We start from the raw sequence: 17,788 nt of genomic DNA, 5'->3' as shown, positions 1-17,788 counted from the left end.
AGCATTATTTGCAGTGTATATATATTTTATAATATAATTTTTACAATATTAAACTGCAAAAAAAAAATGCTTTTCTTACTTAGATTTTTTTCTTGTTTCCAGCCAAAATATTTAAAAATTCTTAAATCAAGAAGGAATTTTTAGATATTTTGGCTTGAAACAAGACAAAAAATCTAAGTAAGAAAAGCATTTTTTGCACTGTATTTTTGATCAAATAAATGCAGCCTTGGTTGAAAACATCTAAATTTTTACAAACTTTTAACCAGTAGTACACTGTAAAAAGTTTTCACAAGTTTCAACATAAAAACTTAAGTTTAGCAGCTGCCTTAAAATTTTAAGTTAAATCAACTTAAGTCATTTCAACTCGCAAGTTAAATTAACATTTTTTTTATGTAATAAGTTATAATGACTTGTAGTTTTAAGCTGATTTTACTTAACATTTTAAGGCAGCTGCCGAACTTAGGTTTTTAAGTTGAATCTGGTGAAAACATTTTACATATATCTTATTTGTAAGATTTCTATAATAATGTTGTGCCCAAAGTAACCCAACCCCTTCGGACACACAAAGGACCTCACCTCAGCAAACACCACACACCCATTAGACAGCAAACACACACACAGCTGTACTGCTGCAAAGCCCAAGTATCCCTGCACCACAAAAACATTGCAACTTTTACCCAGTGGAGAGAAGAAGAAAAAGTGGGACAATACCTCACGCTACAATAGAAGACAGACTCATATCACCAGGGAGAAAAACAGAGTAAGAAAAAGGAGCCACATACACAAAGCCTGCATTCAGAGAGCTGGAAGGGGGAGAAAGAACACACTTATCTTTACCTCTGCTCAGCGCCAAGGCCAGCTCTCCCTCTCTCTCGCTTTCTCTCTTGCTTTCTCTTCTTCTGTCCGGCAGCTTGAGCACACTTTGACGAAGGTCTGACAGCTGAATGAAGTTACAGCGGCCGACATGTATGAGATTTCGGGCTGATATGAACCGCTAGTGACAAACTTTGAACTGCTCTACCTGTGCTGGTTCATGTGTGTCTGAGAGGGAAGGAGGAAAAAAACTCCTCCCTCTTTCCCTCCACCTCTCCGCAAGCGTGCCACAGCAGGTTTACGTCTCGCATGTGGATGAAAGCCACCTCTCAGACTCTCTCTTTTGCTCTGTCTTTCTCCAAATCTCTCTTTACGCTCTAAAGTAAATTGTAAATGCTTCTAAGGTTATTGACTTTGCCATGACGGAAGAACCTTCAAACTGCTTTTGAGCCTGATTTACTAAATGCCCTGATCTCCGGTGGCTCATTCAGTCTCACTCCTCCTCCATTCCTCCCTCTCTTCCTTTATTGAAAGGTGACTGGCATGGACTTCAGGAGAAAGGGGGAAGGGTGTCACCTTCCAAATAACTGTTGCTGCATGACAAAAGATGGGTTGTGCAGGAATGCAGGAGTCTGGAAAGCTTTGCCTCTTCACTGACCAGCAACGTGATCCTGACACACGCATGCGCTCGCAGACGGCAGATCCAGACGACGCAAGCTAGTGTAATCAAGCATTCTTATCAGACAATGAAACAGCTTGTTTTGTCATTCAGATTTCTACAGGCTCTCTTTAGAAGCTCTTATCGCAGCAGACGAGCTGGAGAGTCTCTTAATGAATCACATCATCTCTACGCTCTACTCAGTATCACTAAGAGAATTACTGTTTCAATGATCTACACACTTCCTGTGAACTTACATGGTAAGGTTCAAAGATATTTGGTATCCTAAAAGAACACATTGGATAATATGGAATCTAAATGTTTCTGGTTTTGTTTTGCAGTCCATTAGTAGATGTGAAATTTAGGCTAAAAACAGCTAAAACTAGTCTAGGCTGGTTGGCTGGTCTAATGCTGATGATACACTGGGCAACTTTTTGAGCAATGTTGCTGGGCAACTTTGGCAAATGTTGCCGTAAACAGGCAGCCAGGTGTGATACAGAGCCCACAACAGATCTAAATTTTCCAGATAGGAATGTTTTACCCATTCTCAATGAGAAAGTGCCCAAGCAACATTGCTCAAAAAAAGTTGCCTGATAAAATTGCTCAAAAAGTTGTCCAGTGTATCATCAGCATAAGCTGGAAGTAGCTGGTTTTAGCTGGTCTCCCAGCCTGACCAGCTACAACCAGCCTGGCCAGGCTGGGAAAATGACCAAAATCTCTCTAAAACCAGCCTGCTGGCCAGCTATGACCAGCTAAAACCAGCTAAAACCAGCCTGGTTAACCAGCTAAAACCAGCCAGCCAGTCTAAGCTGGCTTTAGCTGTTTTTTCAGCAGAGTACACGAAAATAATGTAGTCAAAAACTAAAAAGTTTTTCCCTTGCATTTTAAAAAAGTTTCACACGCATTCACACATATCTGCGAAAACTGCCAAAAATGCTGTATTACAAATGCCAGGACAGTAGTTGGCACGCAGTTTGTTCACACTTGCTTTTAAAATCGCCACGTACTACACGTCTACATACCTAACACGTCACCGTTTTCCAAGATTCCTGTAAAGGGTGTTTACATAGAAACGATAACAGTGGGAATTTGAAACCCCTTTTCAAAATTGTTGTCGTGTGAACAGGGAAAATGCATAAAAAGTGTCCTATTTTTGTCTGAAAATGTTATGTAAACGGGCCCTAAAAGTTCACTTCACACGACTTATGCCACACATTGCTCAACATATTCTTAAACCTCCACATGGAAAGTGCTGCAAACACTGCAAAAAATGCTGTTCTTACTTAGATGTTTTGTCTTGTTTTGAGCCAAAATATCGAAAAATTCTCAAATCAAAAAGGATTTTCTAGACAAGTAAAAACTGTCTTGTTTTCAGAAAAAAGAAGTTAAAATTAAGTGATTTTTTTGCTTGAAACAAGCAAAATAATCTGCCAAAAAAATCTTATTTCAAACAGAAAACAAGATTATTTTTCTTAACCCATTGGCAGATTATTTTGCTTGTTTCAAGCAAAAACATACTTAATTTTTACTTGTCTAGAAAATCCTTCTTGATTTAAGAATATTTAGATATTTTGGCTGAAAACACGACAAAAAATTTGAGTAAGAAAAGCATTACTTGCAGTTAAGAGAGTCACGGAACGTGTATTGAGTACGAGTATTGAGGAGAAAGCATACCTACAGAGCCGCTAAAGGGACAGGTGATGGAAAAAACGCAAGATAGGATGGTAAAAATATATTTCAGTGTTTTTGATTTGCCCCAAGAAACAATGCAAAAGCATTGAAATACCCTAAAAAACTGGCGTAGGATTACTTTTAATTAAATATAAACATTAAACAATTTTTTTATTAAAACAAAAAAACAATACTCCAATAAACTTTATTTACAAAATCAAAAAATGTATAGTGTATAGTGTAAGTCCTCTCATCTCATATTATTTTCAGAATCGCAAACATTTCTTGGGAGAATGCAACACATTTTGTAGCAAATGCAATGCATTAAAATATTTTTTTTACTCATAATGTATGTTTTGCACATTCTAAACAATCACTGAATGACAACATAAAAATAGTGACTTTATTAATAATAAAAATTTCATTTTAAATCAATTACTTAAAACTCTGTAAATAATCAGTGTAACAAAAATAAAAATTAAAATAGAGATAGTAAGCACATGTAATGTGTATAACTGTTACCTTAAAATAAGGTGTTATCATAAAGTTTGATAGTTTTTAACAGCTCTTGTTTTATACTTTAAAAGACATCGTTAGAGAGACAAAACAATGTGTAAAAATAACGTATGTGTGATGTTGGAGCTGTTAATGCAAAGCAAACAGTGCATATGTCATGTGAATTGTCTGCCAATCACTGGTTGCATTTTGAATGGTTAGTGTCAATCTTGCACCAAGTTACAACATTGTAGTTTACACCTCCTAATTATTCATCTGAACATACTATAGTCAAAAATATTAGCCAATACTATTAATCCAATTGACCAAACAATCCAGTCTAATGTCGCACCATACACTATTTATTCAGTCACCAATATTTGGTTAGTGTACGATTGCCTGGCTGACTATCAGAAATGGTCATTCTTAAAGCTGCACCAGCTCTGCCCTGCCTCAGTTGTCCTGAGGATAACATGACAGTTAAATGAATGTTTGATAAGTTAACACCTCATGTTTTCTCCTCATTAAGGAAGTAAAGGTCACTGGAGTAGCCTGGGGGAGGAACTGGAACGTGTGACAGTAAACCAAGACACCATGGAGGGAGATGGGACTAATCTATCACTCCAAGGGGAGTATTGTGCATGAGGAGGAGGGGTGTGGTAGAATGGGGAGCATTGGGTTTCTTTAACAACTGTTTAAGACACTGCACACACACACACACACACACACACACACACACACTATAGCAACTGGCTGCGACTGATGAATCACTTCACCATACACAGTGGCTACTTAAAGGGATAGTTCACCCAAAAATTAAAATTGATGTTTATCTGCTTACCCCCAGGGCATCCAAGATGTAGGTGACTTTGTTTCTTCAGTAGAACACAAACGAAGATTTTTAACTCAAACTGTTGCAGTCTGTCAGTCATATAATGGCAGTCAATGGGCTCCACGGCTTTAAGAGTAAAAAAAAAAAAAAACATACGCAGTCAAAACCAAATGAAACCCTGTGGTTTGTGATGATACATTGACACCAACTGGTCTGTGCAAGAAACTGAACAGTATTTATATCATTTTTTTTTACCTCTGATCCACCGCAATGTCCAACTATAAATGGTAACTTGTGCTTACCCTGATTGTTGCAACTGATTGCAAACTAAAAGATTACATTTGCTTGCGCAAACTTATCCAAGAGTGTTGACTTTTCACCGACTCCCAACTTTTGAGCCTGATCGACTGAAGTTATGGTTGCTTGCTCTTCGTCACACATCGGCTGTTGTGAACGCGCTCTGGACAGTTGGACGTTGTGGTGAATCAGAGGTAAAAAATTATATAAATACTGTTCAGTTTCTTGCACAGGCCGATTGTTTGGTGTCTTAAGACCTCAATGTATCATCAAATTTTCATTTGTGGGTGAACTATCCCTTTAAAGTTCTGTTTTTTTAGCCAAATTCTATTTGTAAATATACTGAGTGAATCTAATAAAAACATGCCCAGATCATTATTTTAATTACAGTTTAGCATATTTACACTTCCAAGTGATACAAAATAAGTAAATTCGTAGAGAAATCAATTCAAATTCACCATTTAAAAAACAGGTTTCATTTTTAGTATTCAAAATATGATTCTTACTGATTTCTCCTCTAAGATAGTAAGGAATAAACAGAACATGACGGAGGAAATAAAGCATTCTAAATCATAAATCATGAAATGAAGCTGAACTTGCATCGCTCACATGAGCGGCACCACCCAACGTGTTGGCGCATATGTGTTTACGGCTGCGACAGCTGCATATTTATAATCCTCGTGAACACAATAATCACAATCTCTGTGACGAATTCACTGAAAAATAATAGCTGTAGAAACCCAGAGCTTAGCATTTAAGGACTAATCTCCGGTTTAGTCATTGTGCAAGGGATAAACACTGAATCATCTGGTGAGTTTCCTCTGTTGTCCGTTACTATATCCACTAAAACACTGTTTCTCACTTTTTCACTTAAATTCTGTTCATCAGTCTTCTCTCTCGCTGGAATACAGACACATTTTGTGAGTCATGTAGGAAATGGTGTTAACAATGCCAACCTGCAGTAAAAACACTCTCTAATCCTCCCGCCTGAGTGTGAACAAACTCGTGAGGGCCGTCAGGAAAGAGAGCTTTGACCTGACAAAACAACAAGAAATATTACACCTAGCCCACCACAGAGGATTTACAAGGGTCAAAAGGGCAAAAAGTCTCCAAAACATGTGGTACTGCGCTTCACCTGGACTCCCAATGGTCGATGGGAACAGAATATTGCTTGAGGACCATGAGGTGTTGAGCGAAAGTAATCGATACTGACACACGTAAGCACACACACACACATAAAGCTGATGGAAAAGTGACAATTTATTTAGCCCTGACAAGTGCAGGATAAGAAGCAGGAGAGCTTGGCTTACAGGTTAGCAAACTCAACTAAGTGCTGTCTCTCTTCGGTCTTTGGTCACTCCAATCTCCGGCTCCAGACAGCTTTTCTAAATAGATTTTCACCCAGTCGCACCGTCAGCTGCTTGCATCCTGAACGGCGACTGCATCTGAGACTTCAGACATGACTAAAATAACAGACAGCATCTTACCTCTGCTGAGTGAACTTAATCAGTTCGTCATACACCCACACGTCCACACCAGAGTCTTATTAAACTCTTAAATGAGACAAACTGCCGCATTAAGCAAACAGCGTCATTATAAAGAAAAGAATGTCCTCTTTATGCCTACGTCTCTTACTAATTGTGCTAATCACACTAATTAAGAAGGCCCCTTTTTGAAAGGTTGACCATAGTTACCAAACTTGTTGCCATGGTGAGGGGGGGTGGTATTATGAGAGCATCTGATTGGCCAGTGCAGGGTTCCCGCACAATGAACTTCCAAGAATGCTCCACGAATATTCAGCTATGATTACTGAATATGAATATTTAAAAATTATTTTCTAGAGATTGCAATCAATCAATCAATCAATCAATCAATCAATCAATCAATCAATCAATCAATAAATCAATAATTCACTATTTTATTTTAACATGACACTGACACCTTTATTGAATTAAAAGGAATCCACACTAAACTGAGTTGAGCTAAATAATGACACTATTGCATTTTAAAGCTGCTTTACAATTTCCAAGTTATTTTAAAATTCCATAATGTCCCTGTTAGGTAGGTTTTGATGCTGGTTCAAGCTGGTCCTTTGCTGGTTTATGCTGGTCCTTTTGCTGCTGTATGCTGGTCCTTGACCAGCACATGACCAGCTAAGGACCAGCATAAACCAGCAAAAGGACCAGCATAAGACCAGTTTAAACCAGCATCAAAACATACCTAACCAGCATCCCAGCATCAATACTACCTAACCAGCATATGCTGTTTTTTTCACCAGGGTTTTACCGTTTTTTCTATGACCGTGGGAACCCTACCAGGAATGGAGATTAAAAAAAAATGCTGAGTATGTGCTCAATATGACAGATGGAGAGAGTTGTTATTAGTTATCGGCACCGTGATTCTTCCAAGCTTCTCACGCCCAGCAAATAAAGGGTTAAAGGTCATATATAGCTGAAGGGTGCTGAGCGTGTGAGAAATTTCTGTGGTGAAGCCATCCATTAGCCAACACCCCTTTCATTAGCTACATGTGACCTTTAACCCTTATTGCTGGAGGATAAAAAAGTCAGAAGATTGTGGTATAGATTGTGGTATTAATAACTGCAATCCAGAAATGACGTGTCTTCTTTCGTGTTTCCAGCGAGTGGCACTAAAAGCATATTGAGTTTTAACCAAAAATCTGAATCTGGCAGTTTTATTAGTTTAACTGTTGTATGTACAGTACACTCTTAAAAATAAAGGTGCTTCACAATGCCATAGAAGAACCTTTATTGTCTAAATGGTTCCATAAAGAAACTTTAACATCTGAAGAACCTTTCTGTTTCACAAAAAGTTCTTTGTGGCAAAATATTTTTCTTCAGATTATAAAAAGGTAAGAAAGAGATGGTTATTTAAAGAACCTTTGACTGAATGGTTCTTTGTGGAACCAAAAATGTTTCTATATGGCATCGCTGTGAAGAACCTTTTAAAGCGCCTTTATTTTTAAGAATATATAGTAGAAAAAAAATCACAGAAAGGTGATTTCACGTTCAAAAATAATGCACCACATGAGATAAAACACATTTGCTGATGCAGGAGCAAATTCCATTTTATTTTAGCTTCCTTCTACAAGTCTTTGAGGTCTTTTATTGTGACTTTTGCTTCACAGGACTTGTTCCTGAACGCTTTGTATCACAATCACAATGCTGTACCAGGTGAGCTTCCGAGCAAGTTTACCACATCAGAAGAGCCAGATGTATAGAAAATAGTAATGCGTCGCAAACATAAAATGTTTAAGTTCACAAATCAAAAAAGGTGTTTTGAGCTCATAATATAATATTGTGCATGGAATTGTGCATAATAAGTCTTTATTAACTTTTTTCCTAGCCAGCTTTTTTTTAAGTTTCTAGCCAGCACCAGCATTTTTTTTTTAATCATTTCTACAAAACTTTCCTATTTTGTTGTATGAAAATGTTAACATAAAATATATCCAAAAGAAAGAATGGACCCACTGCTTTTAAACAAAACAAACTGTTTTATGCAATCTTATCTACACTTGAATGTCAGTAAATTTCATTTTAAAAGCAGCATTTTGAACAAAAAGCTGAGAAAGTAGCATTTTTGTCAAAGACAAAACCATGGAGGGAGAATGTCTGGTGAATTAAGTTAAAAGGTTTTTGCTCTTTCGTGTTTAAAATAATGTACAACCTGACCCTAAACCAAACCGAAAGCAAACATTAGATTAAACACATTTGCTGATGCAACCATTTCATTTTAGCTTCCTTCTTTAAGTCTTGTAAAGTCCCTGCCAGCATTTCTTTTAAAGTCGTTAGCCAGCACAAGCACTTTTGATCATTTTAACGAAACTTTCATATTTTGTTGTATGAATATTTGAACATGTAATTTATTGAAAGGAAAAAATGCCGCCTCTGCTTTTAAACAAAACTGATTTATTCTAGCTTAATGCATTATTTTTATCTACACTTGAATGTGGGTAAATTCCATTAAAAAAAAGCAACATTTTGAACAAAAAGCTGAGAAAATTGCATTTTTGCCAAAGATAAAACCAGGTCTGGTTCCGAATGTCTGATGAACTGAGTTAAAAGGTTTTTGCTCTTTCACATTCAAAAATAACATACAACCAAAACTAAATCTGACCCCAAACTGAAAGCAAACATTAGATAGAACACGTTTGCTGATGCAACCATTTCATTTTAGCCTCCTTCTTCAAGTCTTTGAGGTGTTTTATTGTGACTTATGTTTGACAGGACTTGTACCTGCCTCGTATCATAAGTACAGTGCTGTATCAGGTGAGCTTCAGAGCAAGTTTACTACATCCAAAAAAATTAAAAATAAATAACACATATGCAAATGGTTATGCTATGCAAAGATGTTTTGAGCTCATCATTTATTGTGCAAGTCTTTATTAACTCTTTCCCTGGCAGCATTTTTTTAAGCTGCTAGCCAGCACCAGCACTTTTGATCATTTTTACGAAACTTACATATTTTGTTGTATGAATATTTGAACATACAATATATTGAAAGAAAAAACGGAGCTTCTGCTTTTAAACAAAACAAACAGTTTTATTCTAGCTTCATGCATTATTTTTTATCTACACTTGAATGTGGGTAAATTTCATTTTAAAAGCAACATTTTGAACGAAAAGCTGAGAAAATAGAATTTTTGCCAAAGATAAATCCGGGTCAGGTTCAGAATGTCTGGTGAATGGAGTTAAAAGGTTATTGCTCTTTCACGTTCAAAAATAACATACAACCAATACTAAACCTGACCTCAAACCAAACCGAAAGCAAACATTAGATAAAATACATTTGCTGATGCAACCATTTCATTTTAGCTTCCTTGTTCAAGTCTTTGAGGTGTTTTATTGTGACTTATGTTTCACAGGACTTGAATGCCTTGTATCACAAGTACAGTGCTGTTTACTACATCAAAAAAAAAAACATATGGAAATGGTTATGCGATGCAAAGATGTTTTGAGCTCATAATATATTGTGCAAGTCTTTATTAACTCTTTCCCTGTCAGCATTTTTTTAAGTTGCTAGCCAGCGCTAGTACTTTTAATAATTTTTACAAAACTTTCATATTTTGTTGTATGAATATTTGAACATACAATATATTGAAAGAAAAAAACTGCGCCTCTGTTTTTAAACAAAACAGTTTCTAGCTTCTTGCATTCTTTTTATCTACACTTGAATGTGGGTAAATTGCATTTAAAAAAAGCAACATTTTGAACAAAAAGCTGAGAAAATAGCATAAATACAGACCAGATTCAGAATGATAATCAAAATTAGATAATGCCCATCAAAACCCTCAAATCTTGCACAGTCCTATACCTCTTTGTAGGTTTGATATTTCATTCAGTAATGTTGAATGATGTCTGTTGGATGATCGCGTTGGATGTGCGTAAGCAGTGCTTTTATTGCTTCTGCTTCTTCTTCGCATTTCTGGATCTAGAGAGTCTGTATTATTTCAGAAGATTATGATAGTGCCCCCTACTGCATAACAATTGAAAACAGATTGCTGGAAAATTTTGTCAATGCCAGGAAAAGAGTTAATTGATAATCTGCCCCGGTAATCAAAACCTGTGTGAACATGATTAAACGTTGTTGGTGTTATACTGCCAATAGTGCTCATTTTTCAGCTAAAAACTGCAGTGAATTGTTTGTATAACTTTTGCAAAAATGTTGGTAGAGGCATGTTTTCCCAATGAGTCTGGATTGAACAACTGTTATCAAATGCGAACTCACCATCTCCATCTGTCATACTGAGTAAGGTTCATCTTCTGACTTCATGTCCACTGGTCCCTGGCTGGGCTCCCACGGTCATGCAATTTCCGAAAGGAAAAACGAAATCTAAATCAGATTTCAGAGATGTTCTCAACAGCAGCCTGGGAAAGCGATTTAAACCACCAGCACCTGAACACATAATATAACTGTGGCTGTGAAGGCTTTTTTTGAAAGGTCTGCAGTGCTAACACCTCACGTCCAGCGTTGTAGCCCTGCTGGACATCTGCTGTGACCTTCTGAGAATTAATCACGACCACTTACGCAGAATATCTTTTGTTCTGGTCCCAGATGGTGTGGTGCAAGATCCAATCAGGCTGCATGGGCTTCACAGCGAAAGTCGATAGACACATTCACAAGCTGTTTAAAAAGTCCATTGTATAAGAATGAGTCGGCAGTCTCGAAGGTCAGAGGACTTTTCATCTCACCCTGAGTAGACCTTAATCTATATTCTTATGTATTCATTCTCCACAAAGAAAAGCTGAAGACATCCTACATAACAACAGTCTTTGAACCTGGGAGTTTGCGCAGGCAACCTGGCCTTCAACTTGGTAAACAGACAGCAGATTGTGAGCGGGGGAACGGAAGCTGCCAATATTATTTTCGCCCAGATTTTGGGTTCACTATCTATCTACTGGGACACCACTTCCCTGGCTGCCGAAACTAACTCCTCTCTTTAAATCTTCTCGACCTCACTATCCAACCGTGCCTGGCGTGCATGTCTCCCAGTTTCATAGCCCACAAAATAGCAGGAGGCTTCATGCACTCACTTCCCCTCACAGTAAACACACCCACGTCCACGGAAGCAGCACACGCATATCAATAACAAACACTGAGCTTATTCTGCATCTGTGACATCATTTAACCTGCCTTTGCATTATTCATGAGCCTGTTTGCACATAAAAAATACGAATCGAATAAACCGAGAGGGAGCTGTCATGTCTCACATTGTCATCTCTCATTTACAAACAGCATCTCTAACTCGCTTTCACCACTACACATCAATAGCACGCACGCACACACAATCCTGCTCAGACGTTGAAGGATTTTACTGGATCTCACAGGAGCCAGTTAGCACTATCAGGAACACCAGATATGAACGCTCTTTTGGATGCCATCTTGTGTTTGAAGATACATTACTGGGCGTGAAATGTTTTCTAGTGATTAAAAAAAAAAAGAAAAAATCATACACAAGGACAGAAATCTTTCAGACAGAACAATCTTCTTTAAAATAACAATTTAGTGGACCAAAACTCCCTGACCTCATTTCTATCCTTGTTTTCTTTTTATTTATTATTTTTTTAACTACTAGTACTAATACTGCTGCTACTAATAAATTGATTGCTTGATTTTGATTTGAATTGTAATTAATATCATTTTTTATTGTTTTTAAAAACTGGTATGTAAATTATTTATATTTTTTATCAAACATACTAAATGTATAATGTTTACATTTTCTGTTCTTATTATTATTAAGGCAAGAACACCAATGTTGCGAGGACCCTATTGGAATTGCTTTTTTCTTTTAAAAAACAATCACATTTTTAAGGGCCTAAACATGCTCGAAAACTCATGAAACTTTGCATATGTGCCAGAAGTGGCACACATTTACATCTGATATGGGTTTCAGAAGTGGGTGTAGCAAAATGGCTTGATAGATCTGTTTTTTGATTTTTCTTAGCAAGTTTTCTGCTGTTTTTGCCATTTTCAGGCATGGTATTTCAACAAACCCCTCCTAGAAATTTAAACAGGTCAACAATAAATTTGGTTAGTCTAATCTAAACCCCTTTTGTGACATTAAATTGTGAAGATCTTGAGTTTTTGTTGAATGATGTGTCTGTGGCAGCCTTACAAACTTCGATGTTTCACAATGAAACAGGAAGTTGTTATAATTCAGACATACAATGTCCGATCTGCCCTAAACTTCACATGTTTGATAGGAGTCCTGTCCTGAACACATGCCAAAGACCATATTCAATTATAGTCATAGCGCCACCCGCTGGTAACAGGAAGTGGTATGTACTCCTCCTAGGGATTTAATGACATCAACATTATATTTGGTCAGTCTAATCTAAAGGCCTTTACGATGTTAAATTGAGAAGATATTGAGTTTTCGTTAAAGAGTTCGACAAAGTTCAATGTTTCGCCATGTAAAAGGAAGTTGTTGTAACTACATGCAATGTCCAATCTGCCCCAAACTTCACTTGTTTGATAAGAATTCTGGCTTGAAGACATCTGAAAGCCAATATTCTGTTATAATCATAGCGCCACCTTTTGGCAAAATGTTTAATGCTCACTTAAATATACTATGCTCAATCCAAAATTCATATGTTTGATCAAAGTCCCTTTCAATGCTGCTTGCAGCTATAATTTTTAATATTATTATTGGAATATATTTTTTTTATCATTTTTATTAGCGGTAACACTTTATTTTGATAGTCCACTTTAGACATTCTACTAACAGTAAGTAACTTTTCAACTACATGTCAACCAGCAGTCATTAGAGTATTAGTAGACTGTCTGCTTAATATCTTCTAACACTTTATTTTGATGGATCCACAACATACAGCATACTGACGGTAAGAAATTTTGCAATTATGTCAACTTATTCTACCAACCCTAAACCTAACCTAACAGTCTACTCTGAGAGTTAGTAGAGACATATAGTTGCAAAGTTACGTATAGTTAGTAGATTGTCTGTAGAGGAGGACTATCAAAATAAAGTGTAACCTTATTAGCTGTTCTGAGATTATAATTATTATTATTTATTTATTTTTGTTGATGTTTTTATTACTATAAAAATAAACAGAATTAAATTGAATTAATATACATTTTTCTTATTCCTAATAATAATAATGACAACAACAATACAATATTTGCAATATCTTCAATTTATTTTATTTTTTTCCCCATAAAACTGAAGAAGAACCTTTCTAAGTGTATTTGAAAATGCTTTTGGAGATTTCTTGGAGATTTATGCTCTTGATTTTAACAGCATAATTAGTCATAGTATCTCCCAGACTTTCCAAGCTAACTAGCCAAAGTTTGACTCAGACTATCACCCAAGATGGTAGAGTTCAGTTCGCTTTAAAGGGGTCTGAGTCCTTTTGAAGCATTCGCTTATTAGCCACAATTCTTGCGAACGGCTCTCAGACCGCTGCAAAGAACCAAGTTCAAGAGATCACATGTCAGTCAAATGCTTTAAGGAGTTTGTTCTTCAATTACGTAAGTGAAAGAGGAGAGAACACTTCTTCCACTAAGACACAGCTAAAAGCCCCATGAATTGACCTGGTATGGCTAAAAAAAGGATCTGCTTCTGTTTCTTTCTTTTTTTTTCATCAAACCCTAGTCATTTGCATAAGACACTCTGTTTGAACTCTTGTAATTTGATCAGAGATGCATTTTAGGCCAACGGTGATAAATTTCATCAAATTATGATAAAGGATGACAGCAGCAGCCTTGCAGGCCACTATTTGTTTTCAAAGGTAGGGTTAGCAGGGTGTCAAAAGATCATGTAGTGTTAATGAGGCCTGCGTCTGAGGAAATGCACTGTTTTTCCCTAATCCTCTACCTTCTCAGTTTTTGTCTGTGGATGAAAAGTGGGAGTGTGTTGTACTGAAGTGTGTACTCCAGGGCACTGAGAGCTTTCCATTAGGGGAGCATGAATCACAGTGCGTTCCCCTCCTCTTTACCGCCCTTCAAAACAAAGTGATCTCCAGTAGGCTCATCTGAACTAGCTAGTGCAATCTCTCATTCTGTCAGAGACAGCTCTGCTCCACACCAGCACAGCCCTGGGACAGTCTTTACAGCTTGCATCTGCCACGCTTATCCGAGTTTTGCCGCCGAAGGCCTAAGCAATCCAATTTGGTGTTGAAAGAGAACACCACCAGGTATTAACACAGGATGTACCAGTGGGAGACTGGGATAAAAGTTCCTTTAACAACTGGAAATGGCTATAAAACACCCCAAAAGAGCATATCCTGTTTTGAACTCTACGGGCTTGGAGATTGAACATGATTTATTTGGTCCATTTTATGGAGGGCCTTTTCTTATATGTGTTATATGTGTGTGTATGTATGTATACCTTGTTTGAGAGCAAGAGGGTCTGCTGACTCACACATGGTAAAAGGCAAAAGGTCAGAGCAGGACGAATTCATGTTAGAATAGGACATCAAAGAACTTGTGAGCTAATGTTTTCACTAAGCTTCTTAACTATCTTCCGTATTTCTCCTAGACAGAATTGAAAAATAAATGAAGAGCAAATGAAAAAACCCTCAATAATCTCATGTTTCTCCTCAGATTGAACTCCACAATATTTCTCATCAAATTCTTTTAAGTAAGTCTTCGCCAAATGATCTGAGCTATGCTAACTTTATAGCTTTATACTCTTACTTTAAGTAAAAGATGTCTAAGTCGTGTCTATTTTTATTTCTTCTAATAAAAAGAACCTAAAATAAAGTTGATACTTAAATAAAAAAAAAAAGAGCTTTCAAGTCTCCTGTGTGATTTGCAAAAACATTTTCCTCAGGACAGCATAGAGTTGCATCATCTTTATACTCAAACTTGAGTTGCACAATTGCAGATACAGTACCTTCCCTGCTGAAAAAAAAACAGCTAGCAGTTTTTTCACCAGGTTTCTGACCTGCTTGCATATCAAAAATAAAAATACATTTGATAGCTTCCCTGATAGCACACGTACATCTCGGAGATGTCTATTTGACGTCAGCATTTACATCTGCAAGACGTGGTTTGCTCATCTGCAATACGTCTATTGGACGTTTCCAATCAGATGTCAAATAGACATCTATAAGATTATTAGATAAGTTGTTTATGAATTAGAATGTATGTAAAGCTGACATCTTACAGACGTCTGCCAGACGTTTGTACACAGCAGATGCTTTCCAGATCAAGAGATCTCCCTGGTGAAAAAACATCTAAAACCAGCCTAGTTTTAGCTGGTCAACCAGCCTGGTTTTAGCTGGTCAGCAGGCTGGTTTTAGAGGGGGTTTGGCCACTTTCCCAGCCTGGCCAGACTGGTCGTAGGCTGGTTTTAGCTGGGGGGTTTTTTCAGCAGGGCTTTAACAGACATTTTGCAGATGTATGTGTGCTATCTGGGTTACTAGGGCTGTCAATTTTTTTTTTTTTTTTTTTTTTTTTTAATATTCATCAAATAAAAACCAAAATAAAATAACACATTTGAACGCAAATAATAGGTGTGCTTTAAAGGTCCCATATTGTCAAAATCGAAATTTCCTGGCTTTTTTCATGATAACTAAGGTCTAGGGGCTATGTAACTACCATATGAGTTTCAAAACAGTCAATCCACAGTAAATTGTACACAGCCTGCTTAAAGTAGCTGTTCATTTTCACGAGCCGCTGTGACTTCCGTAACGATGTGACGTCCGATCTACTCAGTCACCGCCTTCAGTCACCACCCCAGCACCAACCACCGTATCACCCTCCTTTTGTCAAACCCAGACAACATCGCGTCCATAACATTGCTAAGCAACAACAACACGGAAACTAATCTAGAAAACCCTGTTCAGTCGATAGATGTGGAAACTACATCATTGCACAGGCTTCAGAACAACGTGAATATAAGAGACCACTGGCACGTCAACTTCAGCCTCTTTCACACAGCGATTCCAGTAAATACACGGATAATGTGTCCATGATTTGTTCCGGAATTGTTTAATTTGGTTCATTCACAGTTGTTTTCCGGAATCTGTGCGTGCTTTACACACAACCCATAAAGACATGTGACGTTTGGATGTGAGATGTAATGCGACGCGTACGTTTCACTAAACTGAAACTAACCTGAACAAACTGTGCTTCAGCGCTGATAGTGAGGAGCTGACTCTGCCTGATCGCCGCTTCATTCCACTTTGCACATATTTTTTTGTCGTGAAGAGTCGCAGGGTAACGTGCATCATCACTACAACACTGCCTTTATGGTTCTGGCTTTTGTTCACACAGCGCTCGTTCCCGTAATTTTCCAGAATCAGTGCGCATTGTGAAAGGGGCTTTACTAAAGCAACAGTTATGTAGCTTACTGCATACGGTGTTTGAAAAAGAAAAAACATTAATGATCATTCTGAAATATCCTGTTGAGTATCAGCAGGCTAGGCTCTCTCTATGGCTCTGAGTTCGGCTACAACGATACATGACCATAGTTACCTGTGATTGGCCTGGCTGTGCGTCACTCAGAAAACAACAGGCCAATCAGAAGAGAGGTTCATGAATATTAATTAGATGGGCCAAAATCGACCTGTTTTTGACAGAGCTCCTAAAAAAGGAGCTGTAAAAATATATTGAGATGGATTTTGGCACTTATACCGCAAATATATATTCTTAAGGACATCAACAACTAAAATAAACCTCCAGAAATGTGTACAATATGGGACCTTTAAGGAGGCAGCCTTATCAGTGGCGCACAAGATGCAATGATGATCTTACGGAGCCCCTTACGTCACCTGTAGGAAAAAAATTATTAATCCGTGGGGACGGTTTTGCAATTCGTTCCCTCAGTTTATAAACCGTACTCATGAATTCTTAAACTGTTCCCTTGGTTTAACAAACCGTGCCCACGAATTTCCAATCTGTGCGCTCAGATTTTGTAAACCGTACCCTCAGATTTTGAATCCGTACCCACAAAATCATAATCCGTGCGCACGCTTTCGCAATCCGTTCCCACAGTTTGTAAACTGCTCTCACGGATTTGTGATTATGATAAACTTTTCACCCAGAGTTAGATGCATGCTGCACTATTAATGTTATTATTAAATAAGGCCTATTATTACATTGCATTTAGTTTGAGAGCAGAGGAATGGCAACATAACCTGTACATTATTTGTTTTGTATTGCTTTTTACCCTCTCCTCTCCAAAACTCGTTTTTTTTTTTTTTAATTCAGGTAATTTTACATTTTGAAAAATATTATTAAATAAAACAAAGCCGTTTGACCAGCGCTCTTCACTTATTTTATTTTGGTACCATGGCCGCACTTACAAAACAGGCTTCTTTTTAGCGTTTATTTTACATTAATAACCAATAGGATAAAACACATGGTGTTTTGGCAGCTAATCTATTGGTGATTAATATAAAATAAAGCTAAAAACTCTGTTTTGTCATTGTTGCATAGTCTCATATAGCCTACTGAGAAATAAAGTTTAATAAAGGCAAAACAATGCATCCAGCACTTAAACAGGTGTCCTGGTTGAATTTGGGGGCGGGGCCACAAAT

At 37.3% G+C, this 17,788-nt stretch overlaps 1 protein-coding gene across 2 annotated transcripts in view; it reads right to left on the bottom strand.

The window, feature by feature from the left end:
* Positions 1–17,788, bottom strand: part of large2 (LARGE xylosyl- and glucuronyltransferase 2) — a 106,104-nt gene that overhangs the window by 45,983 nt on the left and 42,333 nt on the right. The window contains exon 1 of one of the 2 annotated variants that reach the window (XM_073850510.1): positions 838–1,012. The exons of the other annotated variant lie outside the window; for it this stretch is intronic. The gene's annotated coding sequence lies outside the window, so the exon portion shown is untranslated. Of the gene's footprint in view, positions 1–837; positions 1,013–17,788 lie in introns of those variants that run through there. 2 annotated transcript variants of the gene reach the window in all.

The sequence above is a fragment of the Garra rufa genome, chromosome 11 (genome assembly GCF_049309525.1).
Source record: "Garra rufa chromosome 11, GarRuf1.0, whole genome shotgun sequence".
In the NCBI taxonomy this organism is placed as follows: domain Eukaryota; kingdom Metazoa; phylum Chordata; class Actinopteri; order Cypriniformes; family Cyprinidae; genus Garra; species Garra rufa.
This window is presented reverse-complemented; position numbering and strand designations above follow the sequence as displayed.